The sequence below is a fragment of the Schistocerca serialis genome, chromosome 5, assembly GCF_023864345.2.
Source record: "Schistocerca serialis cubense isolate TAMUIC-IGC-003099 chromosome 5, iqSchSeri2.2, whole genome shotgun sequence".
Classification (NCBI taxonomy): domain Eukaryota; kingdom Metazoa; phylum Arthropoda; class Insecta; order Orthoptera; family Acrididae; genus Schistocerca; species Schistocerca serialis.
Window position 1 is genome coordinate 70724228 of NC_064642.1, and position 17195 is coordinate 70741422.

Here is a 17195-nt window from a genome sequence, read left to right on the forward strand (position 1 = left end):
CCACAGACCCTGCTGCATAAATATTGGCCGCTGACATTTTTCCACCTCTCTGCTGCCAATAACTCATCTGTAGCAACCTACACCATGCAACACACAGAACTGGATTTAGGATTATGCCACATCTTTACTTGGGACTTTACTGTAGCAAATGTGACCCATAATGTGAGCTGACTTTCTAGCAACGTATTGTCTGCTGCTGGACATCGCCAACGCACATTTCATCAACAGCATCAGCGGCCTATCTGCTGCTGGGTTTCGACGCAGCACAGCGGTGGGTAACGCCAAATTTGTCCACTCAGCAGGCAGTGGATATGCCAGGCTATTGAAGCAGTTCCCAGGTATCACATGACTTCCAGGCAAATCCGAAAAAGGTACATCACAGCACTGTGCACTACTCCAACACCACTTTCAACCCACCAATTTCATATGGGCCAAGATGCTTTGCTCCAGATTTTTATGCTGTTGCCAAAGCATAGTTCAATGTAATGTTGAATGAAGATATCATATACCCCTCCAGTATTCCATTTTTGTTGCCTCTACACTTGGCGCCAAAAAATTGGGGTGACTGGTGCCCATGTGCAGATTACCATGCCCTTAATGTTAGAATGGTGCCACATCATTATCCTGTACCTCTATTAAGAGTCTACATTTATGTATTGTGTGGTACAAATATATTTCATGTCCTAGACTGTGCCAAGGCCTACCACAAATTCCTATGGCTGATGGAGTCATACCAAAGATGGCTATCATTATACCATTTGGCCTCTTCGTTAGTTAGTTCATGATGTTCAGCTTACAATGCTGTGTGGACTTGGCATAGGTTTATGACTCAGTGCTACAAAGGTTGTGATATCACTTTACTTACCCTGATGACATCCTTGTTTTTACGGCCATGGTAGAACAACACCAACAGCACTTAGTTGAAATCTTTAGACACTTGAACAAATACGGGGTTGTACTAAACACTGCCAAGTGTGTTTTTGGGCAACCATAAACTTTTTTTAGTCCACCTGAACTCAAACTCAGCAGCAGTATCATTACTGGTTCTGGAAGAAGTAGAAGGAATATTGGACATTTCACGGCCAGAAACAACAAAAGAATTGCATTGCTTTCTGTGAGTTCTCAGTTTTTACTGGCATCATCTACTCCATTCAGCAGAGATTCAAGAACTTCTATCTGCAGCATTGTCTGGCCATAAAGTTTAGGAGAAAATGCCAGTACTGTGCATGAATGCTTCTTTCAAGACAGTCAAGGAAAGTATAGTGAATACATCACTCCTTGCATTAGAAGCACATTGGTGGATGCAGGTCAAACCACAGTTCATGCAGCATTTCAACAATACATAGACAGTGCATGGTAGTCACCTGCATTTTATTTGCACAAGCTCTCTCCGTCACAACAAAAATTCTGCATGTATGATCGTGAACCAGTCGAGGTTTATAAATCTATTAGATACTTTCACACACACTTGGAGAACAGAGAGCTTGCAGTTTATACAGAGCAGCCAATCATCTACACCTCCAGGCAGAACAATGATAAATGCGTGCATGGCAATACAGTCAATTGGAATTTATTGCTCAATTCAGCACTGATGTACGTCACTTATCAGCAACTGACAGCATACTAGCTGACTGCCTAGCCCTTGCAAACAGTGTAACAGATGCAGGGGTTTTTATTCAACTCACCTAAGCACAAGACTCAGACCAGAAGCTTCAGAAAGTCACTTCCTCCAACCTTCCGCTGAAACTGAAGGACATTCCTGCCACAAATGTTAAACTATGTTGTTAAGTCTCCAATGAGAGATCTCATCTGTTCCCACCTTCCTCATTCCATAGACACATGTTGAGAGCCTGCACAAGTTATATCACACTGGCATCAGGTAAACAGTTAAACTGATTGCTAACCATTTTGTGTGGCTCATTATGTAGAAAGATTGTAAAACCTGGACTCAGGTGTTCAATGCCAGCATGCAAAATATCTCGCAACATACATGTGCCTGTGGGAGATTTCCTAGACAAAGCTGCAAGATTGGCATGTCTACATATTGATGTAGTATGACTGTTAGCACCCTAAAATGATCAATGATATCTATTAACAGCAGTTGGCTGCTTCACCTGCTGCCCAGAAGCGATACCAGTAGAGAATATCTCAGTGGGAACATTAGCCTCTGCCATTGTTTCAAATTGGATATCCCATTTTGGTTGTCCAATACACATCACAACAGAACATGGCCACAATTCAGATCTGAACTGTTTGCCCAGCTGAACAAATTCTGTGGCACACCGTACATCACAAGACGATACGTTATCACCCAGCAAGTAATGGTATGATTGAACGCTGGAAACAATCATTAAAAGCCACACTAATGTGCCATGAGTCAAATTGCAAAACAGTTTTAGTGTTGGTCTTGCTTGGAAACTCAACGTGGACTCTTCACCAACCGGGCTAATTTGTGGAGACGTACTATAACTTCCTGGTGAGTTCACTCATCCACATGCAATCATGATGGAGGACACCAACAAAAGAGACTTCATTTCTCACCTGAGAGATTGGATGATGCAAATCTGACGATGTCCAGCATTGAGGCGTGGAACCTCACAAACCTTTCTGCTCTGTGAGTTAGAGACATGCCTGCATGTGATGTTATACTGATATAGAGTGACATCGGCACTGACACCTCTGTACATGGGCCCTCATATCATTGGCATAAGTGAAAAATCAACAGACATTTCAATTAATGGTAAATCCATTGACAGGCTTAAGCAAGCCTTCCTGTTGCCAGAACTCCACAAATGCATGCACAGTGCAACCACCCACAGCCTTTGCCTCGGGTACAACCACCTCCACTGGAAGCAGAGGCTCAACCAGAATATCAAATCCATTCTGATCAGTGCGTACACTTCAGAACATGATTCATGGGTGCTTCTGGTGAAATTTGTGGATGATGCTCTGCTTTCCCTGAGGGGGATGGTGTAGCAGTAAACATAAACACCCGCTGATAACAAGTCATCAGCTGGTTTGTTCAATGAGGCTGTCTAAAGAATTCATACACTGACCACCTGGATCACTGCAGTTAAATTTCTCCTTGCTGTAGTGTGACACTCTGAGACTGTTTTTGTTCTGACAGAAACCTCACTTAGCTACCAATCAAGCTTGGGTGACATGCTTACCTCTGTAATGGCTGTACTTATTTCATTATATGTTTGGATTGTTCTGCATTTGACCTGGTTCATTCTAAGTAAAATGTTGCTCATGATACCTCTGAATTAATATTTTGTATCTGTGCCTGGCCAAGTTACGAGCACTTCACATTCAATTTGGATGGATATCAACCATTATTGCAATGCACAGAGCTGAAAAGTAATATTAACAAGCAATGGGACAACTTGCAAGAAATTAAAGTTTGTATTGTGAATGTCAGAGCTGCATTTTGTAAAATGACTAATATGTTCAAAAGCCATCAACTCTCAATCAAAACAAAATTAAAGTTTCTACTTTGCTTCATATTCCCCATTCTTTTCTATGGAGCTGAGACTTGGACTTCAAGTGAGATGGGGGTCAAACAACAGGAGGAATTGGAGATGTCCCTGTACACGAGAATGCTAACAGTGCAACAGACAGATAAAATTACTAACAACTACATTCTCCACAAACTTAAGAAGGAAAAAGTCCTGAACACCGCAAAATACAGAAAACTACAATATCTTGGCCATGTAATGAGGAATGGAAACAGGCACAAACTGCTGCAAAACGTTCTTCAAGGAAAGAGACTTGATAAAAGAGGATGAGGATGAAGAAGAAGAAGAAGAAGAAGAAGAAGAAGATGGAAACTTAAGGACATAAGTTTGATGCATGAGTGAGGAACTTTTTTGAACAAACAAAAGTGATCTAGCTGTGACGGTCACATCTGGAATGGATAGGCACTAGAAGAAAAAGATACCTTTATGTAGGGTAGTGTGAATTTCTTTATTATATGAAGAAATTGACTGGCATTTATATGACTGCTTAGTCTACCAGCAGTAGACACATAACATATCAAATTGTGTTGGCCCAGGTTTATAAACAATGAGAGATCCTCGTTCTGTTGCATAAAATGTTAACATGTTGCTGAAAATGATGTCTCCAGTCCCAGTCTTCATTGTTATGGCATATTTTGTGCTTCTCAGCAAGATTGGACCTCGTAGAAGCTCTCTGTGATGGAAATATAGAAACTTTCTTCAGCCTCCATAAAATGATGTTACATGATCCAGGAATGCAGATCTGGTCATGGAACCACACAGCAGTTAAACGCAGTAAGGTTTCCAATATAAAAGCATTTTCATCCACACCAAAGAGAAAGCAACAAAACACTACCTTCAATCCTATTCTGTCATTTTGTTTTCCACAACTGTTTGATCCATCTTTGTGCTCTTTTAATGATTTATTATATGCCTCTGTAGGCTGAAAGTTACTGTAGTATCTTGACAGGTGGAATACGGTTTTCCGGACCACACATAAGGTCAAGTTTACTTAGAATAGTAAATGTAAGTGCCAATGTAATTCAGAACATAACTAATGAATGAAGCTTTCCAAATAGAAACCACATGTATTCCATAAAAATGATCATGATGTTAAAATTAGAAAAATTAAAGCCTATGAAGAGATTTACTAACAATCAGCCTACACGCTATCAGAAAGTGGAACAGAAATATGATGCAACCTCTGATATGCACTTTTGTGTGCATATTAAAAATGTTTATAGGTTTTTGCAAAACCTTTGTACCAAACTTGTTTTGCATTTTAAAATTTAGGTCCAATTTACAGTAATAATTGTTAATGAGGTAGGATTTTGATGTAATTTCATATTATTTGGGACACATTAGACTCTAGCTGTGTCCATGTGCAACATTTTAGAAACTTTTGAGAGAGAATCCAGTACTGCACTGTGTAACTTAGATGAGGATGAAATGTTTATGTGGAGATTATTTTTGTATCGCTGTGGGTTTTCATAGACTGTAAGTCATTTTAAGATGTTATATGAGTACAGTGAAAGAATGTCTGATGCAACTGCAGACTTCCATCATAACAATCTGTCATAAAAATCTGATAAAAAGGAAAATAAAATCTTAAAATTCTTTCAAAAATTTGAGACTATATTAAGAGATAAACCAAACCTCATCATAGAGCATAAAAAAGCAAGGCACAAATTGTACCTAGATGAGAGGAAAATATATGATGAGACTTACCAAACAAAAGCGCTGGCAGGTCGATAGACACACAAACAAACACAAACTTACCTTAGGGGGAAAAAAGGACAGGTATACACTCGCACACACACACATATCCATCCACACATACACAGACACAAGCAGACATTTGTAAAGGTAAAGAGTTTGGGCAGAGATGTCAGTCGAGGCGGAAGTACAGAGGCAAAGATGTTGTTGAAAGACAGGTGAGGTATTAGCGGTGGCAAATTGAAATTAGCGGAGATTGAGGCCTGGCGGATAACAAGAAGAGAGGATATACTGAAGGGCAAGTTCCCATCTCCGGAGTTCTGACAGGTGGTGTTAGTGGGAAGTATCCAGATAACCCGGACGGTGTAACACTGTGCCAAGATGTGCTGGCTGTGCACCAAGGCATGTTTAGCCACAGGGTGATCCTCATTAACAACAAACACTGTCTGCCTGTGTCCATTCATGCAAATGGACAGTTTGTTGCTGGTCATTCCCACACAGAAAGCTTCACAGAGTAGGCAGGTCAGTTGGTAAATCACGTGGGTGCTTTCACACGTGGCTCTGCCTTTGATCGTGTACACCTTCTGGGTTACAGGACTGGAGTAGGTGGTGGTGGGAGGGTGCATGGGACAGGTTTTACACCGGGGGCGGTTACAAGGGTAGGAGCCAGAGGGTAGGGAAGGTGGTTTGGGGATTTCATGGGGATGAACTAAGAGGTTACAAAGGTTAGGTGGACGGCGGAAAGACACTCTTGGTTGAGTGGGGAGGATTTCATGAAAGATGGATCTCATCTCAGGGCAGGATTTGAGGAAGTCGTAACCCTGCTGGAGAGCCACCTTCAGAGTCCGATCCAGTCCCGGAAAGTATCCTGTCACAAGTGGGGCACTTTTGGGGTTCTTCTGTGGGAGGTTCAGGGTTTGAGGAGATGAGGAAGTGGCTCTGGTTATTTTCTTCTGTACCAGGTCGGGAGGGTAGTTGTGGGATGCGAAAGCTGTTTTCAGGTTGTTGGTGTAATGGTCAGGGATTCAGGACTGGAGCAGATTCGTTTGCCACGAAGAACTAGGCTGTAGGGAAGGGACCGTTTGATATGGAATGGGTGGCAGCTGTCATAATGGAGGTACTGTTGCTTGTTGGTGGGTTTGATGTGGACGGATGTGTGAAGCTGGCCATTGGACAGATGGAGGTCAACGTCAAGCAAAGTGGCATGGGATTTGGAGTAGGACCAGGTGAATCTGATGGAACCAAAGGAGTTGAGGTTGGAGAGGAAATTCTGGAGTTCTTCACTGTGAGTCCAGATCATGAAGATGTCATCAATAAATCTGTACCAAACTTTGGGTTGGCAGGCCTGGGTAACCAAGAAGGCTTCCTCTAAGTGACCCATGAATAGGTTGGCGTACGAGGGGGCCATCCTGGTACCCATGGCTGTTCCCTTTAATTGTTGGTATGTCTGACCTTCAAAAGTGAAGAAGTTGTGGGGCAGGATGAAACTGGCTAGGGCAATGAGGAAAGAGGTTTTAGGTAGGGTGGCAGGTGATCGGCATGAAAGGAAGTGCTCCATTGCAGCGAGGCCCTGGACGTGCGGAATATTTGTGTATAAGGAAGTGGCATCAATGGGTACAAGGACGGTTTCCGGGGGTAACAGACTGGGTAAGGATTCCAGGCGTTCGAGAAAGTGGTTGGTGTCTTCGATGAAGGATGGGAGACTGATGTAATGGGTTGAAGGTGTTGATCTACGTAGGCAGAGATACGTTCTGTGGCGGCTTGCTAACCAGCTACAATGGGACGGCCGGGATGATTGGGTTTGTGAATTTTAGGAAGAAGGTAGAAGGTAGGGGTGTGGGGTGTTGGTGGGGTCAGGAGGTTGATGGAGTCAGATGATAGGTTTTGTAGGGGGGCTAAGGTTCTGAGGATTCCTTGAAGCTCTGCCTGGACATCAGGAATGGGATTACCTTGGCAAACTTTGTATGTAGTGTTGTCTGAAAGCTGACGCAGTCCCTCAGCCACATACTCCAGATGATCAAGTACCACGGTCGTGGAACCCTTGTCCGCCGGAAGAATGACGATGGATCGGTCAGCCTTCAGATCACGAATAGCCTGGGCTTCAGCAGTGGTGATGTTGGGAGTAGGATTAAGGTTTTTCAAGAAGGATTGAGAGGCAAGGCTGGAAGTCAGAAATTCCTGGAAAGTTTGGAGAGGGTGATTTTGAGGAAGAGGAGGTGGGTCCCGCTGTGACGGAGGACGGAACTGTTCCAGGTAGGGTTCAATTTGGATAGTGTCTTGGGGAGTTGGATCATTATGAGTAGGATTAGGATCATTTTTCTTCGTGGCAAAGTGATCTTTCCAGCAGAGAGTACGGGTGTAGGACAGTAAATCTTTGACAAGGGCTGTTTGGTTGAGTCTGGGAGTGGGGCTGAAGGTGAGGCCTTTGGATAGGACAGAGGTTTCGGATTGGGAGAGAGGTTTGGAGGAAAGGTTAGCCACTGAATTAGGGTGTTGTGGTTCCAGATTGGAATTTTGAGGTTTTGGGGGGAGTGGAGCTGGAAGTGGGAGACTGAGTAGATGGGAGAGACTGGGTCTGTGTGCAATGAGAGGAGGTTGAGGTTTGCTGGAAAGGTTGTGAAGGCTGAGTGAGTTGCCTTTCCGGAGGTGGGAAACCAGGAGATTGGATAGTTTTTTGAGGTGGAGGGAGGCATGCTGCTCTAATTTGCGGTTGGCCTGTAGGAGGATGCTCTGAACAGCCAGTGTGGATGTGGGAGAGGAAAGATTGAGGACTTTTATTAAGGATAGGAGTTGACGGGTGTGTTCATTGGCTGAGTTGATGTGTAGGTGAAGGATTAGGTGGGTGAGGGCAATGGATTGTTCAGTTTGGAACTGGTATAGGGAGTGATGGAAAGAAGGGTTACAGCCAGAGATGGGAACTTTAAGTGTGAGGTCTTTGGGGGTAATTCCAAATGTCAGACAAGCCTGAGAAAATAAAATATGGGAGTGTAATCTAGCTAGGGCGAAGTCCTGTTTGCGGAGGGAATGTAAATAAAACTTAATGGGGTCGTTGTGGGGATGTTGTGAGGGTGACATGGTATCAGAAGGTGGAAAGTGTAACATGAGGCTGAAATGAAAATGAAAATAAAAATATATGGGGAGAGATAAAGGTGACTAGAAAGCAACTGGAGATCTGGTGTGAAAAAAGGCGAAAAAGTGTTGGTTATAGCTGGGCTATGTTGATCCTGTGGTGAACTTGGGTTGGTAGACAACGATGTGCACAAAGGTTAGGTGGTTGTGTTGCCGCCAAAACACGTTAAAAGGTGGAGCAATTCGGGAAAATTTCGAAAAAACCGCGTGTAAATGTATTAAAAGGAGTGGTTTTGTGGTGGCAGATTGTGAAAATGAGGCTAACAATTGTCTGACGAAGAAATAATGACGTTAAAACCTGTGGGAAGCGCCTAAAAAAGATCAGTGATATGGGAAAAACGGAAATGGAAAAAAACCGAAAGTTAATAGAACTAGCCGAAATGGCTGTTTAATAGCTGAAAGGAACTGTTTGTGAACTGGAAACGGTGGATTTTATTGCAGCGGTAGTGTTGAAAGCGGAAAAATATTTTTTGGTTATCGTTTGGAAGTGGGTTACGTATTATTGAGTATATATAGGCGGGATAAAATTGTATGGTAGATTCGGTAAAGAGGAGAAGGTGAATACAAAGTGAAACTACTTGCTAAAACAGAAGAGGAAATAAGATGACAGGAAAGATTTCGAAATGCAACAGTGACAATAACAAACGTAATTGTTGGGTTCAAATTAATGATATCAATATAATAGAGGGAAACATTCCACGTGGGAAAAATATATCTAAAAACAAAGATGATGTGACTTACCAAACGAAAGTGCTGGCAGGTCGATAGACACACAAACAAACACAAACATACACACGAAATTCAAGCTTTCGCAACAAACGGTTGCTTCATCAGGAAAGAGGGAAGGAGAGGGAAAGATGAAAGGATGTGGGTTTTAAGGGAGAGGGTAAGGAGTCATTCCAATCCCGGGAGTGGAAAGACTTACCTTAGGGGGAAAAAAGGACAGGTATACACTCGCACACACACACACACATATCCATCCACACATACACGGACACAAGCAGACATTTGTAAAGGCAAAGAGTTTGGGCAGAGATGTCAGTCGAGGCGGAAGTACAGAGGCAAAGATGTTGTTGAAAGACAGGTGAGGTATGAGCGGCGGCAAATTGAAATTAGCGGAGATTGAGACCTGGCGGATAACGAGAAGAGAGGATATACTGAAGGGCAAGTTTCCATCTCCGGACAGGTTGGTGTTAGTGGGAAGTATCCAGATAACCCGGACGGTGTAACACTGTGCCAAGATGTGCTGGCCGTGCACCAAGGCATGTTTAGCCACAGGGTGGTCCTCACACAGACCACATTTTGCAGGAATTTGGAGTATGGACTGCTATGTGGCAATGTCATACTGTTTGACAGAGATGTTGTGGAGATTAGGAAAATTACAAGAGACCGGGCTGTGAAGATGATATGGGGAAGATATATTGTCAGTTGAAGTCTTAAGTCAAGAGAGTCAGAGCCATGTTGGAGTAATCTATTGGTGCATGTAAGGCCTGAGTGAGTGGTACTGGATGCTTCAGAATGTTTTTTTAAATCATAAGTATGTTATTGAGTTGGAAGAATCTATGAGGAAACTGTTTGAGAATTTGTTTATGGTTGATTGGTTGGTTGGATTAAAAGAGGGGGAAGGGACCAAACTATGAGGTCATCAGTCCCTTGTTCCGAATAAAACAATGCCACAAGTGTGAGAATAAAACAAACAAGACTGACAACACAAAACAGAATGAAAGGAAAAATAACGAGAATGATGAAGGGCAACAAATGTGTAAATGGACAAAAGAGGGACAAGAAAACCACAGAAACACAAGAAACGGGATGAAGAGAGTAAAACAACAAAGCAGATGACCATGGCTGGCTGGCCATGAGAATAAAATGGAGAAGCCAGCCACTCTGCTACACATTGAAACCTTCACCCTAAAAGCACTAGGGGGGAGGACACAAAAGGACAAAGGACATGCGCTAAAACTTAGATCAAATGACAAAACCCACCCTCATGAAGAAAACATAAAACTAAATTAGCCAGTGAGGCTTTGTCAGATAAATTAGTAGCAGTTACCACACCAAAATACACACACACACACACACACACACACACAAGCAGAGCAAAGGAAAAAATAAAAAAAATAAATAAAATAAAATAAAAAGCACACCATAACACACACACACACACGCACACATACAAACACACACAAACGCACACACAAATGTATACACGAACACATCACACACACACACACACACACACACACACACACACACACACACACACACACACAAGCAGAGCAAAGGAAAAAATTAAAAAAATAAATAAAATAAAATAAAAAGCACACCATAACACACACACACACAGCACAAAAAATTATATCACACCAATACACACACACAGGCACACATACAAACGCACACACAAATGTATACACGAACAGATCACAGATACTTCAATAATTACACTCGAAAGTTTGGCATTAACATTCGATCTTTGGCAAAAACATTTGACAGTCAGCAACAGAAGCCAAAACATTGCATTGAAACAAGCGTTCAGTTCATAGTGCTGTGGAATGCGGGGAAAAAACCGCAAATTGGCATTCACAAGAAGAAGAACAACACCAAAAATGCAACAGGAGTGTAATATATAAGAAATTGTCCACGCAACCTGTAAGTACAGTTCAAAACACCACTACTTAATAGGAAATACCAACCACCCAAACTGTTTATAACCTATAGGCACTGTGACAAAAATGTAAATTAAATAGCTAACATATGTACATATTCCAGGCCACTGATGATGCCTTGCAGAAAATAAAGGCGAAACACGTATGGCACTAAAATTGTGTTCTATTCAGTTGCTGTCAGATGGTCCATAAGTAAAAATTATCAATATACCGTAATAGTAGCAACGAATTTGGTAACCCAAGATTCCATCCCTGGGCTGTCGAAGTGGGACAGAAGATGGGCCTCTGTCAAACAGGCACCGCACCAACACTGGGGAGGATCTTCACGGCACAGGAGGTAACCGTGGGTCACCCAAGCATGGCCAATGCAAAGCCATCAGAAGACAATTGATTCCCTGTGAGAGGCCCGCATGGAAGATGTCAACACAATCGTAGTGTCCTTAATAACACGCAGTATGTTGTGCATACTGTTATGCCATTCCTTCTCCGACATCCGGAAAACCCTGCAACGTAAGTCAGAATGCACATCAGGTTCAGAGATGCAAATCTCCAGAGGTGGTTTCCGTGTAGCCTGCTTGGCCAGCCTGTCAGCAAGTTTGTTGCCTGGGATTCCGACATGATCTGGGGTCCAGGCAAACACCACTGAATGACTGGAGCGTTCCAGGGCATAGATGGACTCCTGGACGATGAGTGTAGCACTGATCGATAGCTTTTAGGCTGCTCAAGGAGTCAGTACACAAGAGAAATGACTTGCCTGGGCATGAGCGTATGTACTCAAGAGTACGAAATATGGCCGCCAGCTCTGCAGTAAAAACACTGCAGCCATCAAGCAATGAGTGCTGTTCTATATGTCCTCCATGAACATAGGCAAAGCCAGCGTGACCATCGGCCATTGAGCCATCAGTATAAACCACTTCATGGCTCCGGTACATGTCGAGAATCGAGAGGAAGTGACAGCGGAGAGTCGCAGGGTTAACTGAGTCCATAGGGCCATGTGAAAAGCCCAGGCAAAACTGCGGCCTAGGTGTACACCATGGAGGTGTACGTGAATGAAACTCAAGTATAGGTGGTAAAGGGAAGGACTCCAATTCAGACAGAAGGGATCACACACGAACTGCAATTGTTAGCCCTGATCTGGGCCACTGATGCGGGAGATGGGCTGCCGTGGGTGGGAAAAGGAGACGGTAATTTGGATGCACTGGAGAACTACGAATGTGTGCAATGTAAATGGTGAGCAGTTTTGCACGCCTAACCTTCAATGGAGGGCCTCTGGCCTCCACCAGGACACTGGTCACTGCACTTGTTCTAAAAGAACCTGTCGCTAAGCAAATGCCACAGTGGTGCACTGGGTCGAGTAAACACAATGCTGAGGGTGCCACCGAACCATAAACCACACTCCCATAAATAAGGCAGGAATGAACAAGGGCTCTGTAGAGCTGCAGCAGTGTAAAGCGATCTGCACCGAAGTTGGTGTTGCTTCAGGCAGTGGAGGGCATTGAGGTGCTGCCAGCACTCCCGCTTAAGCTGACAAAGGTGAGGAAGCCAAATCAATCGGTTGTTGAAAAGCAGTCCTAAGAATCGATATGCCTCCACTGCAGTGAGTGGATTGTCATTAAGGTAAAGTTCTGGATCCGGGTGAATGGTACGATGCCAACACAAGTGCATGACACACGACTTCGCGGCTGAAAACTGGAAGCCGTGGGCTAGAGCCCATGACTCCACCTTGTGAATGGCTCCCTGTAAGCACCACTCAGCAACACCAGTACTGGAGGAGCAGTAAGAAATGCAGAAGTCATCCACATACATAGAAGGGGAGACGCATGGCCCTACAGCTGCCGCTAGACTGTTAATGGCCACTAAAAATAGAGAAACACTCAATACGGAGCCCTGCGGGACTCCATTCTCCTGGATATGGATGGAACTATGGGAGGTATCAACTTGGACATGGACAGTACGAAGCACAGGAAATTTTGGATAAAAATAGGGAGCGGGCCTCGGAGACCCCGCTCATATAACCAGATGTTGGCATCTAGAAAATGCTCTGGAGATGGCAGACTCTAGGGACACGAGATTATCAGTGGTACAACGACTCTGGCAGAAGCTGCCCTGACATGGAGCCAGTAGCCCCCGTGACTCCAGAACCCAACCCAACAGATGACACACCATACATTCCAGCAGCTTACAAAGAATGTTGGCGAGGCTGATGGGCCAATAGCTATCCATATCAAGCGGATTTTTACTAGTTTGAGTACCAGAATGACGGTGCTCTCCCGCCATTGCGATGGAAAGATGCCATCACACCAGACCCGGTTGAAGATGACGAGGGGATGTCGCTTGTAGTCAGATGAGAGATGTTTAATCTTCTGACTGTTGATCCGATCTGGCCCAGGAGCTGTGTTGGGGCAATGTGCAAGGGCACCGAGGAGCTCCCACTCTGTAAATGGGGTGATATAGGATTCACTGTGGCGTGTAGTGAATGAAATCACTTTCCCTTCCAGCCGCCATCTGAGAGTGAGAAAGGGTGGGGGGTAATTCTCCGACCCAGAGGCTCGAGCATAGTGCTCAGCAAAGTGCTCGGCAATCGCGTTTGTGTTGGTAGGTAACACACCATTTATATCAACACTGGGAACACCCACAAACATGTTTGATCTTTGCTCAAACTTGGGAAGGTGACATATGGCACCCAATAGTTGAGACGTATCTCTCCCAACACTCCTGCTTCCGTCGTTTGATAAGATGGCAAATGCGGACACAGAGCTGTGTAAAGGCTATGAGGTGTTCCAGGGAAGGGTGCCGCTTATGCCGTTGTAGAGCTCGCCGATGCTCCTTAATTGTTTCAGCAACTTCCAGCAACCACCACGGGACTGTCTTTTGCTGGGGGGTCCACAGCAGAAACGATAGTTGTAGTCACCTGCTCAACCATCACATTGAAGTTACCATGTGGGGGAGATTCAATGGCGACAGCAGAGGAGAAAGTTTCCCAGTCCACCTTGTTTACAACCCATCAGGGCAGGCGTCCATGGGCCTGACGCCGGGGCTGTGACAGGAAGGTGGGGAAGAGGTCACTACCCCACAGGTCGTCATGTGCTCTCCAGTGAATAGATGGGAGAAGACCAGGACTGCAAACCGAGAGATCAATGGCCAAATGTGTTTCATGTGCCACACTGAAATGTGTGGGGGCACCTGTATATAAGAGGTAGAGGTCGAGGTGCGACAGTAAGTTTTCGACATCTCTGCCTCGGCCAGTAAGGATTGTGCCACCCCATAAGGGGTTATGAGCATTAAAATGTCCCAAAAGTAGGGAAGGTTTAGGGAGTTGATCAATCAGTGCAGCCAATGCGTTCAGGGGTACTGCACCTTCTGGAGGAAGATATATGTTGCAGACAGTTATTTCCTGTGTTGTCCTTATCCTGAGAGCCACAGCTTCAAGAGGGGTTTGAAAGGGCACAGGTTCACAGCATACTAAGTTCAGGACATTGACGCAAACTCCACCTGATACTCGATTATAGTCGCTACGGTTCCAGTAATATTCCTTATAGCTGCAGAGGGCAGGGTTCTGCATTGCCGGGAACCAGGTTTCCTGGAGGGAAATGCAGAAAGCAGGTGTAAAGCTTAACAGTTGCTGTAGCTCAGCAGGGTGGTGGAAAAAACTGCCGCAATTCCACTGGAGGATGACGTGATCATGAGGCTGGGAAGGCATGGTACATTAAATGAGGCAGTTTACACCTCGGTTTTACCTGCTGCCAACGATTTATTTCCTGAGCAGTCTGTATTCATAGAGTCTGAGGGTTTGGCGAGATCTAGATCCTCGGCAGACCCCAGAATCTCCACTTCATCCTCAGAAAGCAAAGCTTGTAGATGGGGGTGGCGTAGGTGCCACCACAAGTCCCTTGGTCTTAGGGGTCTTCTTTTTGGATTTCTTTCGCTGCTCCTTGGGTTTCTCTTCCTGATTCAGTCTCCAGGACTGAGGATGATTGTGAAGTCCTACAACCAGATACTATTGGGCACTTCAGCCACTGGTGGGAGTCATCTTTCCCACTAGCAGAAATCTGGGAAGGGAGTGACCCAAGGGACCCCTTCCCAGCGAGAGGTGCCGAAGAAGATTTATGCGTCCCCGGCTGAGAAGTGGGGACTGGTGTCCCTGATGGTTGTGGGGGCAACAGGGAGGGATGGCCCTCATCATCAAGGGGGAAGATGTAGTCTTCCGACTCGGAGAGCTGACGGGAATTCATGGAGCTGATGGAGCTACAACTGTTCTCGTGGCGGCGGCATAAGAGGAGGTCATAGCCACAGTATGTAGACGCTCACATTTCCTCTTAGCCTCAGTGTGGGTCAGTCGGCCCAGGGTCTTGTACTCCATGATTTTCCTTTCAAGCTATAAAATCCTGCAGTCTGGCAAGCAAGGGGAATGATGCTCTCTGCAGTTGACACAGATGGGAGATGGGCCACATGGAGTATTGGGATGTGATGGATGTCCACAATCTTGACACGCGACGCTGGAAGTACAGCAAGAAGACATATGGCCAAACTTCCAGCACTTAAAGCACCACGTAGGTTGAGGGATATATGGCTTTACATCACAGTGGTAGACCATCACCTTGATCCTCTCAGGCAATATTTCACCCTCAAAGGCCAAGATGAAGGCACTGGTGGCAACCTGATTATCCTTTGGACGCCGATGGACGTGCCGGACAAAATAAATGCCTCATCGCTCTAAGTTGGAGCACAGCTTGTCGTCAGACTGCAAAAGAAGGTCGCTGTCGAATATAATACCCTGGACCACATTTAAGCTCTCATGGGACATGATGGTAACAGAAACATCCCCCAGCTTGTCATAAGCGAGTAATGCCCGTGATTTGGCAGGGGATGCTGTTTTTATCAAGACTGACCCTGACGGCATTTCGGACAAGCCCTCCACCTCCCCAAACTTGTCCTCTAAATGGTCTACAAAAAACAGTGGCTTTATTGAAACAAAGGAGTCCCCATCAGTTCCCGTACATACGAGGTACTGGGGTGAATAAGGTTCGCAGCCATCCTTAGCCTGGCATCTCCCCCATGGTGTGGCCAGGGAGGGGAATGATTTAGGGTCATACTTCCTTGCATTGTACTGAGACTTAGAACGCTTGGAGACTGCTGGTGTTTGATCTCCAGCAAGTGATGACGTGGTATGCCTCATCGCGCGTCATCTACCCTGATGCCACCCACTCCAACCAGGGTCCCTCCCCACGGCCGCCACCCAGCCGCAGCAAAGGCCACCTGGCAGGATGGCCATTGCTGGGAGTCCCGATGCCCCAGGGTGACATGCATCTACTCCTTGGCATATGTGGGGAGTTAACGACGCAGGCATTGGCAGAGCGATCCCTGTGTTGTCAGGGGGCTACAACCAACAGTGTAAATAAGTCCATGATCATCATTGGCGCAGAAAGTGACACTGCATACTGCATTGTGGAAAACACACCCAGGAAGGTGTCCTCGCCCAAGAGATGGATAATGAGTGGGACTGCAATGCGATGATGAGAAAGCGGGCTACAGATGTCAAGGCACGATGCACCATGTAAGGCACCCTTCCCCAACTGGCTCGCTCTTCAGAAAAATTTTGAAGAATGAAGGTCAAACCCTGCAGGGGACCATCACACGAAGGCCGAAATGTGTGAGACTCCTTTTAGTTGCTTCTTACGACAGGCAGGAATACCTCAGGCCTATTCTTACTGCTGGACCTGCAGGGGTGAGAATTGGTTTATGGGCAATGTCAGTGGGGCAGTTCCAGGAGAGCAAATTCTGGGAGAGGTTACTAGTACAGTAATACTAGGGATTTACTGTTAGAGCAAATACTATGAATTTACTACTGATTCCTAGGCTATAGGCCAGGGAGCGTTTGATGTGGAAGGAGTGGCAGCCACCAATCTGGAGGTATTGTTGTTTGATTTGATGTGGACTGAGGTTTGGATATAAGCGCTCACAAGATGGATTTCAGCATGAGGAAGGTGAGATTGGGTCTGGAGAATGACTACATGAATTGAAGCTGTTGCAGTAACTCAAGTAGTTCTGCAGCATGAATACAAACCACAAAAGCACTGTCAATAAATCTTTACCAGTTCAGAGGGATGGCTTCTGCTAGTTGAGGGTACCCTGTTTCATCCAGTCCATGAAAAGGTTGGGACAGGATGAGGACATCCTAGTTCTT

At 45.1% G+C, this 17195-nt stretch overlaps 1 protein-coding gene across 1 annotated transcript in view; it reads left to right on the forward strand.

Annotated features, from left to right (window-relative positions):
• LOC126481137 (probable cytochrome P450 303a1) overlaps nucleotides 1-17195 on the forward strand; it is a 157687-nt gene that overhangs the window by 105022 nt on the left and 35470 nt on the right. The gene's annotated exons all lie outside the window — the stretch shown is intronic.